Here is a 14,141-nt window from a genome sequence, read left to right as displayed (position 1 = left end):
ATTAGATATGCTAGTTCACTATAAACAATGCTCTGATACCAATCTGTCACACCCCCGAACCAGACGGCAGAAACGTCCGCGGGCTTGCGCGTGACTTCATCTTGAAATATCATTACAGTGAATATAATTGAAACATAACATCATCATCATCACACATGTAATATTACAACATTCATTGTTTACATCGAGTATTGTATTTGAATATTACATGCCAAAATAGTAAGAGTATGATGAAACAAAATATAACACAATATCCATTAGTTTGTTTTATTCATCATGCTTCAACAATTTTCTGAGAATACAAGTTATTTTGAAAACGGTCTACATAAAAATGTTGGTGAGTTCATAAGCATGTTTGTGAAAATGATTTGTATAACTTTGAAACCACCAGAAAATCCGATATTTTCTGAAAAACTGTTTAGTGTGTTCGTGTTAGATCTTGTATTAATGCATGTATGTTATTGATTATATGACTAAAAAGGTAAAGGAAATGTAGAGAGAATGTAAGAGCATGTAAAGAGAATGTTCCCAGACAACCCAATGTTGCCTGTAAAAAAAATCTTCCGTAAACTTCACAACGTTAATTCCTCTAAGCGAGCCGTCATAACCATACTAAATAATGACAATTTCACCTGTCTTGGCGTCGTTGGGCGCCGGTTTTGACTTTGATTATAAGGTTTTCGTCACCCTAGACTGAGTTAGTCTAACTGTAGCGAACAGCTGAGGTGTGGGGTGTCATCCCCGTATAGATCTATACACAAATCCCCATTCTCCCTCCAAGAGACTCTGGTTATAACTACAGGCTACGATCGTACACTTAATAGGTGCCAACCGACAAAAACTCGCTAGATCCTTAATCAAATTTACGCGAAGAAAGAGGTATAAACTCCTTCCAGGCCGAATGATCCATGTAAGTGAACCACTAAGGCATCGCTAAACATGTAAATCATTTCAAGACCCAATTGGAATGAGATTATATAACATGGGCCCGAAATATATATGAAAGGACAACTAAGGCCCATTTCACATGTAAAGTATTTATAGGCCCAAATAGTATCCAAGGTCCGTCGCACACGTTAATGGGTCAATGAGGCCCAATAAACATATACATGACCTCTCACACACATAAAAATGGGCCACTAAGGCCCAATAACCTAGAAAAAGATCAAATTAAATCCATTTGTTGGTTTATCATTGGTTTTGGCTCAAGTATTTACTAAAATATCATAAAAAGAAGAATGCATATAAAACCCATTCCCAGGCCCAATAAACATGTAAGTGGACCACTAAGGCCCACTATATATGTCTATTATTTCCGTGCTCAAAATGAATGTGAATGTCTATCCTAAGCCCAATATACATGTAAAAGGACACTAAGGCCCACTAAACATGTATATTATTTTCAGACCTAATAAGGATATGAATACCTATCCCGAGCCCAATATACATGTAAAAGGACACTAAGGCTCATAAAACATGTATATTATTTCCGGATCCAATAAGGATATGAATGTCGTTTTTTACCCGTTTGTTATTGTTTTGTTTATTTTGGCATGATTATTTACATAATTAATATCTAAAGCCCACTTTTTGTAAAAATAACTTTCCTGGCCCAATAAGCCAAAAATTTACAATTAAGGCCCAATTTTTGTAAGAATAACACTTTAATCTCCAATTTTGTTAAAAACTTGTGTTGATGACTACTTTGTGGTAAAAATAACATTTTAAACCCATTTTTGTCAAAATTATCATTTTTGGCTTGGTTTTTGTGAAAATACACATTTTTCTGGTTTTTGGCTTTTCCGACATAGTTTTTAGAAAATTTGTAGAAAATTCATCGTAAGTCGAAATTTGGATCCGTAAATTCTGGAAGTTTGGAAACTTTGTCTACTTTGTTCACAATTTTTGGCTTCTAACAAATGTGAAATTGCTCTCCTTCACAGGCTGGTCCGAAAGTATTTCAAATTTGATAGGCAGTTTTGTAAAATTCGCCAAATATTGTAGAAATATCGTATGAAAATGTGAGAGTAGTAATTTTAAAGGTATAAATCTGAACTTTATCCATGTAAAACAGTTTTGAAAAATACTTCCATTAAGAGGGTCAAAACAGTCTGAGATTGGACCAATACTTTCCTGTCGAGGGCTATTTTATGAGTTTAATTTATAGATCTTAGAACACAACACTCATCTTTGCTATTTAAAGTGGATAAATCTCATATTTGCTAGTTTAGATGTATTATATGTGATAAAACATACTTTTATCAAGGTTCTTATGAAGGTCCAAGTGATAAACTTCAAGTTCTTAACATATTTTTAGATTAATGAAGAAATCAACACATAATCACCAAATAATTCATGGAAAACACACATAGTCATGCATATACACATAGATCTACACAAATCAACTTGTATTCTCCCCCAAAAACAAGTAAAAACCAAAAACAAGGGGGTATGAACTCACCTTGCTTGTTGATTTCGGTTTTAGTGAAGAAAAGAAGAAGCTTTCGGCTCTTGCAAGCTTCCCTTGAGTAGATCTCGAGTTCTATGGAGTTCTAGGGTATGGATCATGAAATGATGTAGGTTAAGAAGAGATTTTGATGGAATCTTGAAGTTAAAACATAGATCCAAGTAAGTACTTACCAAAGATGATGATTTAGATGAAGACCCTCTTGAGAGCACCCAAAATCTCGAAATTTTGATGGGTGAAAGATGAGTTTTTGAGATGATTTTTGAGAGGGTTTGAAAGTGGAGTGTGTGTGTGTGTGTGTGTGTGTGTGTGTTCCTTTGGCCGAGAGAATAAGAGGGGAGAGTGAGATATAGAGTTTGATTAATGGTGGTGGGAGAGGTGCATGGATACATGCACTCTTGCATGGATATCCAACAAATAAAGATTAGGTGTCATGTGTTAGGAAAATCCTCATTTTCCATATATATTTTTTTCTTTCTTGGGTCGAGAATGGGCCTAATGGAGTGAAGGAAAATGATGCTGGGCTCACTCTCTTGGCTTTATTCGAATTTCCTAGGTCCAATAATGTTCTTATGCCCATTATGGTATAAAAGAATGGTTTTATGGTCCATTAGGGCTAAGTAATTTATTTATGGCCCAATAAGGCCCATTAGGGTTAGAATGAATTATTCTAGGCCCAAAATGTTATAGATTGATGAATTGATGATTTATTGGTCCCTTAGGCCCAATAAGAGAATCGTAGTCTACAATGAACTTGAGCCAGAATTTCTAGGGTTTCCAACCCTTACTTGCACATATGAGATGAATTTGAACTAGAAGAGAGTTTAGTATTTAATAGGCTTTTACAATGGATGATGTTTACATAGGAATAGAATTTCCTAGCAAAATGCCAGTTGTGACATATCTTCACCAAAGGACTACTAACTCATGCATGGAAGAGATATACTCATCAAGATTCGATTTTTATGCACTAGGGACCTCAGAAACACCAAGAAATGCTAGCCTATGCTCCTGAAGTAGCTTATACTCACAAGAATCAACCCATGGGACTAAAATATGCCAAAACCCAAGCTCAACTAGATCAAAGCACTGAATCATAAAGGTTGATACTTTATACCTCCAGAAGAAAGATCAAGATGAATAAGGTCTTGATCTACAAGCTTTAAGCCAATCAACACTTCTCCAATGAGTCCCTTCTTTTTTAATATGTACCAAAAACACACCAAATCACTCAAATGGATCAATAATATCACAAATAGGGCTAGGGTTTCGCGTTGGAGGCTCAAGAGGGTGGTGGATGATGTTAGGAAGGACCGCAAGAGGTTAGGGTCCTTAAATAGGGCTCAAAACCACAAAATTAGGGTTTGAACACTACGGCAGTACGCTTAGCATAACACCCTAAAATTGTGTCCCCTTCAGCGTAGTACGTCATTCGTACCACCTAGTGTACGGCCAGCGTACTGCCAGACTCCCCTTATTCCAATTTAACATCAAATAGCTATAACTTCTTCGTTTCAACTCCGTTTTCGATGATCCTTATATCCATGGAATGTATCGACGAGCTCTACGATTCTATCTTGTTATTTTTTATTAAAAACACCTCGAACTAAAATCCTCAATTTATGAAAGAAGCCTGAAACATAACCTTTCCCATGTTACCCCTTAGCTTCCATCGAACAAACCAAGGTTTAAATCACTCATCGAACATCATACACCTCCCATGGAGTTTAAAATTCATTCCATTGAAGCTTAAGGCCTCCATTTGATCTATTTATTGTCCACACTCCTGAAATAAGAACTTCTCGAAACATGATGTTACATATATAAAAACTGTTTTTTTAATATTTTTACACCTTAAGAAATGTTTTAATTGTTCTTTTTTTCATTTAAATGTATTTACACGTATTATTAAATAAATAAATAGAAATATTTAAATCAAAAAAGAACTTTAAAAATGTTTTTATACATTTAAAAATAGGTTTTTTATACATTTTTAAATGTTTTATACATATAAAGATTAGTTTTTGATGATATGAAGTTTTTGTGAGCTTATGTGAAGATGATGATGAAGATTGATACGAAAACACTCTTGACGTTAAGAGTTCTGAAGATTGATCTCAATCTGTTCACTATACTCAAGCAGGGTCTGGTATGTTCGTTGTACTTATGAACAACTCATGATCTCTTTGCTTATAGACTAGAAAAGTACAACGAATAGATCAAGTCATGCTTAAGTATCATGCACATACGAAGATTAATCTTCAAAACATTTAACGTTAGAAGTGTCTTCGCATAATCTTCATCACCATCTTCACTTAACCTCACACAATTTTCATATCATCAAAAACTTATCTTTACATGTATAAAAACGTTTAAAAATATATAAAAACTTTGTTTTACATGTATAAAAACGTTTTTAAAGTTCATTTTTATACATGTATTTAATAATACATATAAATACGTTTAAATGAAAAAAATACTTTGAAAACATTTCTTAAGGTATAAAAATATATAAAAACGTCATATATATATATATATATATATATATATCTATATATATATATATACATATATATATATATATATATATATATATATATATATATATATATATATATATATATAAAAGGATAGTTTATGAAATAATCTTAAAATTTTGATTTTTGCAGAAAAATCTCAATATTTCAGGTCAGTTTATGAAATAATTTCAAATTAATTTTTAACCGACCAAACCGAGAAAAAGTGATCAAAATACAATCTTTTATCGATTATTAGGATTTTTTTGTAAAAAATAAAATTAATTTCAAACTATTTCGTAAACTAGCTTAAAATATTATTATTTTTTTTTAGATATTTCTCAATATAAAATATAAGAATAAGCACTTTAAAGATTAATTTTATTTAAATTTCAGCCAAAAGAGCACTCCCCAATTTTAACAAGGACCGATTTGTCCGAATGCAAGTGTTAGGTACCAAAAGTGAAAGTGAAACCGAAAAGAAAGTACCAATTTGAAAGTTGCAGTGAAGATCTTTAGTCAACGATACTACGTGGTTGATGATGTCAAGCCAAAGGGATGTGCGTAAATTATGACGCCATATGGTGTGTCGCTTTCATTATACTGACGTGAATCATGACGTGGTATCGTCGGTGAGCGGCCTCTTTCAGCCAACTCAGTCTCCTATACACGTATGGCCGTATCCATCACTAGTGTGTTTATGGTTTCAAATTTATTTAATTAAAACAAATAAAGATTTAAACTTTTTTTGTTCTTTCTTGTTTAAAACACTTCAAATATTTTGGTTGTTAAATTAATTTTTTATTAATTACATCTCAATTCATATACTACATATTTAGGTGCATATACTAAATAGTTATGTCCAACTGCGTTGGAGAGGGCCGGTTCAACCAGTTTGAGACTCTAAATGAACCAAAATTTTGAGGCCTTTGGACATTTACTATATTTAATGTTATAAACATTCATCATTTATAAATTTTAAATAAAATTTTAAATTTACAAAATAGCTAATCAATTTACTAAATGTTTTTCAATTGACAAAATAGCTAATCCATTTACTCTTTCTTGTAACATTGTAAATCTTAAATAAACTTTTAATAGTTTTAATTTTGAAAACTTTTTTTTGCAGAGGCAATGGTTACAAAAATAGTTAACATAATCCTATAGGCAACATATATATTTGGAAAAGAACTAAACTTTCTAATGTAAATATTTCTTAAAAGTTTTAGTTCATGAAATAAATATAAACCATCAATATCTAAGCTATCATCATGCTTTAAAGATATTTCAAGATTTAAACAATGTTCTTTTAAAGTATTTTCATCTAATAATTTTAATTTTTTTATACTAAATTGAAAACCAAAAATATTTTTGAACTCGTTAAATTGCTCAAATATATTTTAAGTGAAGTAATGACTTTATCTAATATATATATATATATATATATATATATATATATATATATATATATATATATATATATATATATAAAGTAATCAGTTTTAAATAACTGAACAAGAGTTTTAATAGTTTGATTAACAACATTTTGATCATATCGTTTATTTATTTGAATGATACGTTTTTCACGAAAATTAGGTTTTACGTTCATTTATAAAGTCAATTCTTTTGCATAATCTAAAGTCTTTTTCAATCTGTTTTCTCTATATTCTTCAAAGAAACACAAAAGTTCATTTAGTTGATCTAGAGCATCATCGATACACATATCATGTGATTGCAAGCTTTTACAAACAGTGTTAATAGAAAACAAAACATCATACCAAATAACCATTCCTAATAAAAATTCATAGTTTTCAAGTTCACATGTAGCTAAACATTTAATTTCTAGATCTCCATAATTTTTGGATAATTGTAAAAGTGTTTTTCTTAATTGTGGTGTTGGAAATCTAATTGCTTTTACATTGTCTATCCTACTTTCCTAACGATTTTGCGATAATGATTTAAGTGTTAGGTTTGATATATTATCTTGTAATATTCTCCACCTTTGAGTTGATGAATCAAATAGCGAATATATATGTTGTATAACTCCAAAAAATTCATTAGCTTTATCACACGAATTAGCCATATCACAAATTACTAAATTTAAACTATGACAACCACATGGAGTGTAGAATGCTCTAAGGTTAATATCTAACAATCGTTTTTGTACACCTTGATGTTTTACTTTCATATTTGATCCATTGTCATAACCTTGACCTCTAACATCATTTATATCTAGTCCTATATTTTTAATTTCATCAACTATAGCATCATATAAGCCTTTACCGGTTGTATTATCTATAAAAAAATTCCTAGAAAGTACTCCTTAACTTCAATCGGAGTTGTTGAAAGATCTACACATCGTAAGATAATTGACATTTGTTCATTATGACTTGTATCGGGAGTACAATTAAGTATTATTGAAAAATATTTAGCCTCTTTTACTTTTTTAATAATTTTACTTTTAACTTCTTCTCCTAATAAACTAATAATTTCATTTTGTATATTGTTTCCAAGATAATAATTATGAATTTCTTTGTCATTAATTCTCATAATATGTTCTTACATAATAAGATCAAATTCCGCAATCATTTCAATTATAGTTAAAAAAGTTAGCATTATTTTCTTCATAAATCTTTTTATTTGTTCCATGAAATGCTAAATTATTTTTTCCTAAAGTTTTTACTACATCAATGATTCTTTTTAACATATTTTTCCAATGTTCTTTTTCTTTATTTATTTGTTCTTGGATTTGTTTGTCAATTCTTTTATTGTTTGCTAATCTAGTGTGTTTTTAGTATACCAGAAATATTGTTCCAATCATTATTAACTTTATATGCTAATGAACATTTAGATGTATTCACATTAAATAATTTACAACAAAACCAAAAAACAGTATCTACATCTATGGATCATATATGATTAAAAGCGTGTTATCATTTTCACTATTAGTTTGTTCGTTATCAATTTCAATATTAGTTTGTTCATTATCATTCTCACTATTAGGTTGATCGTTATCATTTTAACTATTAGTTTGTTCATTATCATTTTAACTATTAGTTTGTTCGTTATAAATTTCAATATAAGTTTGTTCAATATTATTATCATCATTAGCTTGTTCTGGTTCATTATCAACATTAGTATGTTCTTGTTAATTATCAACATTTTCGTTTGTAGTTAAATATTTTAAAAACGACCATTTATGTTTATCTATAAAAGCTTCTTCTTGTATTTTTTGTTTCCTTTTTGAAGAACCTGACTCGTATTTTCTCTTTGACATGTTTATAAATTATTTGATTAATAATAACTATAAGTATAGAAGATATGGATTAGGATTATACCGCCCTTAAGATAACGGAAAGCTCAAAAACAAGGAAATCTGCCAATCTAGAATCAGTAAACAATGCAATCTGCCAATCTGAAATCAAAAATCAGAAAATTGAAAAGATTACCAAATTTGCTCATTCATGCCATTTGGAAAAAGCCAAAAACAATTAAAATATAAATTACATAACTTAATAATAAAACATTGTGTTTTAATCAAAAGACATTATATAACTTGATGTATAACAAGAATATCATTAAAAACAAAACCAAATATTGAGGCCAACCTACAAAATTCAAATCAAATATCGCATGTTTGATCAAAAAACTTATTCTATCATTCTATACTATTGATATATTCCATCATAATTCATTTTTGTAGTAATGATGAAGACTTTTCAAGATATTGGAGTTTGGGGGCCAATCAACCAAACCAAGAGCCAAAAAGCATCAACCTTTTTGAGGAATGATTCACCAAACAAAGCAAATTGAAGATTTGAAGTAGTGGGACAAATCTTATTGGCTTGGCGACCATTATTCCATTAATCAGCAATATCAATTGAGATTTTTAGAGCACTGGTTTCAAGCTTTCATCTAATCGGCTATTATTTAACCCAAATTACATAATCAGACAATAGGAAAATTGAAACTCAAAAAGGAAAATACAAGCAGTCATTAGTCAAGCACATTACCATTTCAAATTAAATAAAGAATCGATTGTTGTGGAGAAACCGAGAGGCGAGAACATCAGTGAGAAGTAGAACAATAGTGATTTAGTCGACAACAGTGGAACAGTGGAAGAATCAATTGGAGAAGATTAGAAGAAGGCCCGAATCAGTCCGATAATGGAGAAAAGAACGGAATGTTGGCGTGTTTCAGTCGACAGCAGTGAGGAGTTTAATCGTCTTTAATGTTGGCATGATTGTAGTCTTTAGAATCGTAGTGTGATTTTTTGTGGAGTGAATAGATAGATAGAAGAGTGCTATTGGAATTAAATGGGGCCCCTTACAATTTGGGGCCCTAAGCCCTACCTTAACAGATAGAAGCATAAGGTCGGCCTTGGCGTTGGGGCTAGGGGTGTAAGTGAGCCGAGCTACTCGCGAGCTACTCGGGATCGACTCGTTAAAAACTCGACTCGAGATCGAATTAAACGAGCCCGAGCTGAGCTCGAGCCTAAATATGAGGCTCATTTATTAAACGAGCTCGAGCCGAGCTTCAGCTAGTGGGCTCGCGAGCCTAAATGAGCCTAAACGAGCCTATATATATATATATATATATATATATATATATGTGTGTGTGTGTGTGTGTGTGTGTGAGATATATATATATATATATGTGTGTGTGTGTGTGTGTGTGTGAGAGAGAAAGTGTATATATATATATATATATATATAGGCTCGTTTAGGCTCGCGAGCTCATTAAATTGTTCACGAGCCGAGCTCGAGCTCGAGCTCAAGCTTCTTCAAATTAAACGAGCCGAGCTCGAGCTTGGTTAGGCTCGGGCTCGGCTCGGCTCGTTTACACCCCTAGTTGGGGCTTGTGTTAAGAAAGAAGTACAGGATATACTCGTTAGAAAGAAGATCAATATTTAGGTGAACATAATAATATTAAAGCCTTAAGGTTGGTAGAAATGTGCAGATTTATCATTTTTTGGATTTAAAATTTACTAAAACTGGATGTTTACGACTTTTTTTTTTCTTTCAGTTTTATCATTTTTGCAAATTATCTGGTAAAATTGAATATTTTTGTCAAACTTAAGAGTTACAATAAACCGGAAAATCAAAATTAATGGCTTTTATGAACAAAAAAAAGGTAAAACCGAACAATTTTGTCAAACGTAAGGGATGTAATGAACCATAAACACAGAAATTGGTAAAACTTAAAAAAAAGGGAGCAAACATCTAGTTTTAGTGAACCTACAATTTGCAAAAAGGGTAAATTCGCATATTTGTGTTAAATGTATGGACTTTTATGTCATTATCACATATTTAGACCGAAAAATGTTTTATTTTATTAATGCATAAACAAGGTTATTTCAAACATATTTTAATCCCGGAAAGTGAGAGATAAAAGGTTCGTTCAAAGATGAAACATAACAAAAATCCACTAACTTTTATATATACCCCCTCTACATTTTTATAAAAAAATTACAAATAATATATCAAAATCAATACTAAAAATTAAATAAGTCAAATCAATTGGCTTAAGTAAATTTTGTAAAAAAAAACAACTTAGAGTAAGTTTGTCATTTTAAACAAGAAAATTCTTATACATCGTCTTAGATGTTTCCATTTCACTAAATGTCTTCATCAGATTTTCTTGATTGATATTCATAATCACATGTGTTCCAACTTTGTATGTATTATAAACTTCCATGAATATTAATTTGGAATCTTCATGGTCGGTCATAGTCAGTCATTCTTCAAAAAAAAAGTACTGAATTAAGATTGATGTTGTTGTCATTAAATTATCCATACCGATAGATATATCATAGAGATGCAATTAACATCTTCATGTACTTGATAGAGATAAGGTATTGGAGTAACCTACACTTAGAGAATTACTTCAAAACGCATTGTCACAAGTAATTCTAATATAGTAATATATTATGTCCTACAAACATAGATGTATAACGTCCCAAAAATCAAGGTAAAATTTTTATTTTTCAAAACTAAGCCACAAAAAATAAATGTTTACACAACTTACTTTCCAAAAGTCAAACTCACAAATTAGATTATCCCAAAATCAAATCTCATGAAAACTAAAGGATGTGCACGATTAAGCCTTCGCCTTGCCTCGATCATAAGAAGTTTCTGAAACATAAAACCTAAATTGTAAGCCAACACTTAATGAGTTCCCCCAAACACCGCACACAAAAAAACATATACAAACGCGCATGCTGGGTCCAATCAGTCATCGGACTGGAATACCCTCGGTTCCACAGCCATCGGGCTGGACTACCCCTAAGCCCACAACATGAGTCTGGTTTGCCTTTCCGACTCACAGCTCATTTCAAGATTGCTCCTGAAAACACAGCATAAGTCTGGCTTTCCTTTTCAACCCACAACTTATGTCTGGCTTGCTCCCAGGTTTTTTGGCTTCCGCACGGAGCTGTATTGCCTCAACCTAACCGCACTATGTCGACATACGCAACATATGAACATATAACTAGCAACAGATAATCATACAAATCTAACAGATTACTAAATCATAACAACATCCTATATACTAGGATATGTAACCAAATGGGTCCGCATTGGTGCCTTCGATCCACAAGTACATCGAGTAACTCACCACACAGTTTTAAAAGATAGCAGAAAAGAACGGTTCTCAAAATGCCAACTCTACAGGTCACCTATACAACAAACAGTGACCTAAACTCAAACTACAACTCAAAATACCCAAAATGATCGTAGGTCAAACCCCAAGTCAAAGGTCAAAGTCATAAAGTTAAAAAAATCAAGGGAAGGTCAAGCTGGTTGAGTACGTCCTCCGTACTCAGCTAATACGATGGGAATAGTCACATATCATTCAAAAGCACGAGACTCTAACCCAGTAGGCACATCGTACTCATTAGTACCCCCAACGTACTCCTTTTGAATCCGAATCTTCATATTAAGAACTTATTCCTTAAAGTCATCTTGTCCAAACTCAAATCTAGACCCATAATATCATTCTAACTTTTCTAAGTCATAAATTTTCCACCTTTATGACTTTCCATGGCTAGACAAGGTCCAAAAGCTAAAACCCTAAATTAATAGTCCATTAAGACATCATAACTCTTGCATGGAAGGGATATAAGGACCAAGATCACATTTTTATGGTTCCTAACACCTAAAAACGTATAAAAGGACAATTCTTATGGTTAGAGTATTCCATACTCATGAACACAAGCATATAGTACCAAAATGAACACCAACTAAAGGGTAGCAAGATGTAAGCAATTAACTTATCAAGTTTCAAACTTTATACCTCCAAAGGATGCTCGAGGGTGAAACACTTCTGGATCCAAGATTCCTTGAGCTTCCAAGATGATTTTCATTCCTTCTTCTTCCTTCTAGAACACCAAAAATACACTCTCAAGCTCAAAGATGCTCATACAATGGACTAGGGTTTGCAAGGGATGATTTGGGAGGTGGATTCTGATAAAGGAAAATGTATTGAGGAGTTAATGATGCTTAAATAGGGCTCAAACCCTAAAAATTAGGGCTTGACACCCAACTATGTATGCCTAACGTACATTGTGTACATCCAGCATACTTAACACAACCATGCGATTTCATTAAGTGGACAATGGGACCAATCTTGCAACAAATTAAACACTATGGGTAAAAAATGAAATTTCATGAACAAAGGGGTGTTAAAATTCTCCTCGACATAGATTAGATTTCGTCCTCGAAATCACTCCTTACTACATCTCCAGACATACCCGACAACTTAGACAATTCTTCTTCAACCCCGATCCAAACTGAGAAGTCGACTCATACAGGCGACTTCCTTCCCATACTACAATAAAAAATCCAATCATAGAGAATCTTACATACCCCTGACCAATAATGAATCCCAAAATTTGGAAATCTAATACCTTGTCTGACTCCCAAATAGGTAAAACTAACCCGGAACATAGTTAATATGAATTCACTTTGCAAATTGAACCATACGAAACTATTCTTACCCCGAATTATCTTGCTAATACCATTAGAAAACAAAATCTCTGATTATTCACTGCTGTTGAACCCTCTACTCGAAAGCACGGTGACTCCTAACATGAATATTAGCTAAATAACCGTTGTAGTGAAACACGAACAATGTCAACATATTTTCCACAAACTCCCTTTAACCACTTCGAAATCAAAGCATCTTATAAAGAAAACGCTAGAGACCACTCAAAAACCGACAATTTCCAACAAACAACCTAATAACTTTTAATTACTCAATCACAACGACTATTTTTCTCTCCCTAACTGAAGACCCAACTTCCAGTGACAACCACACAATTGGGAACTCTCAAAACTATAACTACAAACCAAATCCATCAATATACTTCCTGGAACCAGGAACCCATCAGTTCTAAACTTCAGAAATCATGCCCTAAAACTGATGATCATCCATTCATTGAACTTACACCTAGTCCCTGACTAGGAACACCACCAAAACACTAGGAAAGAATACTTAAACATGCCAATCATAAACTTCAACCAATCCCAAAACCTGGAAATTATGCCTAGAAACCTTAAATACACACTTGACTCCCTGACAAGTCAACACCAACCCACTACTCCCAAGAGCATAATGATGGTCCACCCCAAAAAATTCATGTTGCATCCAAATCCCTTATCAGCTTAGGTGTACTTCCACCTGAAAAATTAGTTGATACATTCACAACGAACTTCATGAATCGAGATTATATAACCGATAACCAACATTGGTAACCAAACTCCCAATAAACAACCCTCAAGAAAACGAGGTTTAATGCAAACACTCTGAAAAGGACTTCTGATGCACAACTGTTACTCCCAACAACCGTTAACTGCTCCCATGATCCAAACCAGTTGGTCATTGAGTCTCCCGACTCCCATAATGCACTAACACCCAAACATGCCAAGAAAACTAATAATACGAGACCTAAGAGTCTCAATTAAAGGACTACCAGGTCCCACTTGCTCTACACCCACGTCTTGACCAAATCTTGAATCGAAGTTTTGCATGCCCGAACCGTAAATCCCTATGATCCTTTCTTTTGAAACCATAAATCAAATAGATCGCTGATCCTCTAATAAAAATATCCATCTCTCCCCCACTTAGGGTTTAAACTACCACCAAATGGAATAAATAAC

This window comes from Lactuca serriola, chromosome 8 (genome assembly GCF_051521515.1).
Source record: "Lactuca serriola cultivar US96UC23 chromosome 8, Lser_US96UC23_V15, whole genome shotgun sequence".
Classification (NCBI taxonomy): Eukaryota; Viridiplantae; Streptophyta; class Magnoliopsida; order Asterales; family Asteraceae; genus Lactuca; species Lactuca serriola.
Note: the sequence above shows the minus strand (reverse complement) of the source record.